The sequence below is a fragment of the Cupressus sempervirens genome, chromosome 5 (assembly GCF_028749045.1).
Source record: "Cupressus sempervirens isolate cs-2001-9-10 chromosome 5, ASM2874904v1, whole genome shotgun sequence".
NCBI lineage: Eukaryota > Viridiplantae > Streptophyta > Pinopsida > Cupressales > Cupressaceae > Cupressus > Cupressus sempervirens.
Window position 1 is genome coordinate 78,715,190 of NC_143122.1, and position 6,057 is coordinate 78,721,246.

Consider the following 6,057-nt stretch of genomic DNA (forward strand, 5'->3'; position numbering starts at 1 on the left):
AATGAGGATAGGTGATCAAGAAGACAAGTTGGTTGATGGACAATTTGATAGGGTTTGATAGTGAAAATGATGCTAGGGTTTGAACAATGCAATATGAGGGGGATATACCACTAAGGTAAGTCAAAAATGACATTTAGGAATATGATTATGCTAATGATAGAGGTATACATAAGGTTTTTTGAACTTAGGTGAAATCTTGACAAGGTTTTGACAATGTTTAATGTTTTGACAAGGTTTTGCAAGTTTCCAAAGTGTAAATTTGAATGTTGGCTTTTATCTTGATTATGTTTTACACACACACAAGACACATTAAGAGAAGAATAGCTATTATTAAAAGTGAACAATCACACCACAACCTAGAATTTACGACTGTATCCACTGAATTCCTACTTGAACCAAAGTTCAACCGCACTTATCCAAAGCAGACAACTTAGGACCTTGGCACCACCGGCTCCCCCTTACAATGCACTCACTTCTTAGGGCTACCAAGATCCACGTCTCAAGGGGCATGACTTCCCAAGGGACTGTTGTCTCTACTAAGGACCGCGAGAATGTAGGATGTCTTCACGGGCATGGGTGACCCCTTGAGCTAGTGGATAGAAAGAATTTTGGCCACTAAAACATGGTTTTTAGTAAGGGCATTTCATTCAGCAAGTGAGTGATAAACTTCCTTAGAAGGTCTCCCAGCCCCAAGAACCGAGGTTTGAAGCACCATAAGGGTACTGGAGGAGAGCTATCACTCAGCAATACTGCCGACACGGCTTTCACTGTAATCGAGTTTTATATAGCGGCTAGAACGTTGACCTGGTGTTTGGCCCATTACCGCTCTGAGGTTGTCCCCTGGCATACCCAATATCGAGTATCTTAGTTCAAGGTAGGCCTACTATAGAAGTTACATGGATTTCTCTTAGACCCAAGATCCACGAATGGCGAGGGGAGAGGATACGTCCAATGTAACTCTTAGGGATTTAAACACTGTAGACACACCAGACAGAAAATAAAAAGTTTATTTTAAGCACCAAACGAAGTGTTATTTAATCTAATAAATCCACACACATGATTTTGACAAACACACAATGGTCTTCGACAATGTCCTGCAAAGCAAGCATTAGTAGTTTGTTATGATCATGTCTTCATCCCATGATTGCCACATGCTACAATGAGACCATTAGTAACACAATAAAAATATACATTTCTTAACACCATTAATGTGTTACTAATTTTTAATTTAACTTCAATGCATCCGTTAAACAACTTCACTAATGAAAGAAATAAATAAATAATTTAGATGTACAATTTTTTTACCAAATTGATGCCTTCGATTTTGTGAACGAAATTCATGACAAAGACGGATAATGCACTACTCTTTAGGTTGATGGAAAATAGTGTTACAAATGGCAAATAGCTTTACAAATGGCAACTTTTTTGAATTTTTTAGGCTGTTTGTACGAACACGCTGACATCGCACATGTTCGCTCGAACATGGGCCTATTTTTTTTTGACAGACGAAATATTTTGAGGGTATGTTCGCGTGAACGTCATGTTTGCGTAAACATGCAATATTAGAAAATTTTTGCCCTCTTTTTTTGTTTTTTTTTCCTCTTTTGACTTCCATAATTGTAGGAGAATGATCTCCTACTGTAAAATTAAAAATGTCAAAATGTGTTGCTCGGAGCAAGCTTTCCAACGACTATAATTTTAATACATATTTTAATCATTAAGACTTTCAAATATGAGTTTAACTCATTATAGGTTCATTGTTGATTGAACATCAACCGACTTTGACACCTCGGGAAAATTAGTAAATTAAGTCAATTTTTTTTTGAAAAATATGGAGGAACTAGCTTATTGAGATACCTTTCTATTCAAAAAAAAAAAGGTTTATGATAAATTGACTTCAAATTATCTATGTCAAACAGAACGTATGTCTGAATTACGGTTCATGTCACTTCAAAAATTCATAAACTATACAATATTCAACCAAAATAAATCAAACCAAATGCATCCTCTGGATATTGATGTTACAAATCTAACATCGAAAGAATTACTTGATTATCATTTCTAGAAAAAAAGTTATGTGTGTCAAACGGACTGTCACTTTTTAAAATATTGAATTTTATTATGTACCACTTTTCGGAGGAGATAAAAAAATTGACATAAATAATTATTATTTTTAGATTAAAAAATATGGTTAAAAAGTAAGAACAAAGTACTCAAAATCACTAGTTTGTGTCATCTTGAAATTATTTATAGTTTTGGAGATATAGTCACTTGAACGTGACGTTTGTTGCCAAAAAATTGATTTTAGTGTCAAAATTGGTCAAAAAGTGGAACCCATTATTGTGGGATCACCCTGATATTATACACATTTCAATGGCATGATCAGCCACATTTTGTATATGGATCTATGTAATTTGATATGTATTTGCATCATTTGTCTATGGATACATGAACTTTGATATATATTTACGTAATTTGTCTATGGATACATGTATTTCAAGATATATATATATATATATTTTTTTTTTCATTTATGTACACAAAGATATACATATTAATTTAGTATAGTATTATTCAATTTATCATGGACCATGTGCATTGTTCATGTTGATGGAATTTGATCATGTTTGTTATATTTGATTCAAATTCAATAATTTGTGAAGAACATTTTAACAACCTTTATTATCAAATTTTGATGCAATTTTTAATTTGAAATTATCTTTGCAATCCCTTAAGATATCTACAATTAGCCAAATCCATGGCCAATTTGGTCTTAGGAGCCCATCTATGGTCTTAAGAGACATTTCAGTATGTATTGGTCGCAAACGTTATAGGGGCTCTATGGTCAAAATAGTGGTGCGACTAGGTGTCACTAGGTTATTGTAGACTTGACATGATGGTCATGTAGCGTTTGATATTTCACCGATAGCCCCACCGAGCTCTAAGTTATGACCCTCGAAAGATCAACCTCTAATCACACCTAGAGCATCTTCAAGACTCTTCAGTATGGGGTGGCTGCGAATGTTGTAGGATCTACATAGCTAGAACAAGATTGTCACTAGGGTTCACCCACCCATCTAGAGCTAATGGTGCTAATGATTCAATGCCAAGATTAGTGGTTTCAAAGTTACGTAGTGATGCACCAATGAACTAAGACACACTGCAAGTTTTGGCATCAACCAAGATCGATGCTAAATCTAAATGGAATGTGATCTCTCTAAAATGAGATAGGTTATTGTAGACTTTGATATGATTGTCCTATATCATTTGACATTTAACCAATAGCCCCATTAGCTCTAAGTTATGACCCTCAAAAGATTAACCTCGAAATCTACTTTGAGCATCTTCAAGACTCATCGGTATGGGGTGGCTGCGAACATTGGAGTCTCTCTATGGTCATAACAAAGGTGTCACTAGGATTCACCTACCATACAAAGCTAATGGCACTGATGATTCGATGCCAAGATCAATGGTTTCAAAATTACACAATGATGCACCAATGAACTGAGACACACTGCAAGTTTTGGCATCCAGTGAGATTGTTGTGCCAAATCTAAATACAATGTGATCTCTCTGAAATGAGATACATTCTTGCAAATGTCAACATCACCGTCATGTATAATTCAACATTTCACCAATAGCCGCCATGAACTCTGAGTTACGACCCTTGAAAGATCGACCACCAAATGCACTTAGAGCATCTTCAAGACTCTTTGGTACAGGGTGGCCGCAAACATTGTTGACTCTTCGCAAATTACATAAGGGTGTCACTGCGGATCACCCACCCATTTGGAGCTAATGGCACTAATGATTCAATGCCAAGATTAGAAGTTTCAAAATTATGCAATGACGCACCAATGAACTAAGGCACACTACAAGTTTTGGCATTGAGTGTGATGTAGTGTAAGGTAGGAGAATCCCCAAAGGAGATGTCTTAGCCCCCAACAAATAACCACACTAATGAGAGCAATTTATGTCCTAGATTATGCCATATTTTAACCTTCGTATAAACCTTCATATTCATTTCAATTTCCATTTTCTATTCTATTTTCTCCTTCTATGTTGCATATGATCTAATATTTATGAGTAATATTTAATATAGTCATTGGATAGAATATGTGAATAAATAGATGAAATTGTATTTATCCAACAAGTTGATAATATGCTACGATTCTTCCTGTCACCTTCTATGTAAGAATCTTATTGGAATTCATTATTTCCTCAACAATTTAAAGCATTATTCCTTCGAAGAATATTGACCAAGGAGTATGTTGAGAAAGAACTTGACCAGAATAATTAGCAACTAAAAATAAGGACAGACAGTTTTGCATTTCCTTTCACAAATAGATATGGATGAATCTCAAAAATCTGAGAAATGGGTATTGTCTAGAACATGCCTGATTACAATCCCACGCGACAAAATCTTTAGAAAGTGAATGATGGAAAAGTTAGAGGTTGTTTTCAAAATGGGATTTTTCTGGTTTGCTATTATGAGTTTAGATTTCAATTTTCAAAGTTTGTTCTATCTTTTGTTGCCATTATGACCATATTACTAGCTCAACATAGAACTCCTTTAGCTTAGCTGATTTCTTACGTGGATAGCAAAGAATCCAACCAAGCATAAAAGGTTATTGCTGCCAAGGAGAAGAGACAGTATAGTCTCACATGGAAATCAAAATCACTCATCCGCAACAAATTGTTTCAAATCCATATTGTTGCAAATAATTTTAGCTGAAGACAACATTGTTGCTGCAAAGCATTGCCTATTCTTGGCATGGGATATATTTTTGTTCTAAGCCACATATTCTACCTATACCTGCAACAAATCACATGGCATCATATGGAAGTAAGCTTGGCCCGTAACAAACCACTATCATTGCTTATAATAAAACCATCACCGTGGTTCAACAAATGTGAATGAACTAAAAATATTCTATTTGAGCAATGACAACAAATTGGCTATTCTTTGCAAGCCATAGATTTTTGTTATAACTCTATTATGTAATAGTCACTCTTTGTATAGAGTGAATAAAAAAGTAGTTATTGAATTTTTAAAGTTGCATCTATATAAGTTGTAGGAGATAGAAGTAGGGAGACACGTACAGTTCTGAAAGGCACACAACAATGTACAAAAATATTGTTATTTTAAATCATAAGTTCCATATTCATGTGCATGGTTAATAAGCTGTAAAAGAAATTTGTCTCTTCATCACCAAGAAGTTGAGGAGGAGGGCCCATTCTAAAGTCACCTGGTGATTCTTTCTTTTATGGAGTGTGTTTAAGCTTATCTTTATTTTTACTTTGATTAGTTTTGAATTACATGGTATGTGTTTTAATCATGTTATATTAGTTTATACATTCAATACTTATGTTTTATTGCATAACAATATTTCATATGAATTTGATCTATTGTGAGTTACAGTAATCTTTTATTGCAAATTTATTTTGTTGTTTCTATTTCTGATGTTCTTGTCCCCGGGAAGTGATAGTTCCTATTGCTGGGATTTCTTTAGTTTTTCATAGAATTAATTTTGTGTGTGGTAGTTGCATTCATAATCCATCATTTCACAACTATTATCCCTTGATGGCATACTGCTCGGACACCTTTCGCAAGCTTACGCTCTCGGATTGACATGTATAGACCAGTCGAACTTCATCATAAAATTATTAATTGTTTATTATTAGTTGCCCCATCGTTGGCCTGCCATTTGGTGTTGTTGCCAGGGAAAGGTGTCAAAGGCATGTTAGTTTGATGAGTTGAGTTAGGAACAATGTGTTAGGATGAAAGCTTTTGCAACTGCTAGCCTTGCTTAAGTCATTAATCTTAATTTGTGTTGGTTAAATCATATAGATGCATTGCTTTAGAGTTTTGTTTTAGAATTTTCAAGTAGGCTTGGAAATTAGATTTATTAGTTGCTTTAGGAACTAGATTTAATTTTATATTATCATTAATTGTTGTGAGCTATTGGTAAAACCAAGCAAGTTTTGAAGAAAAATGTTTAAAATGATGCATTTTCATGGTTGTTCAAGTACATCAATTTTGGTTGAAAAATGTTT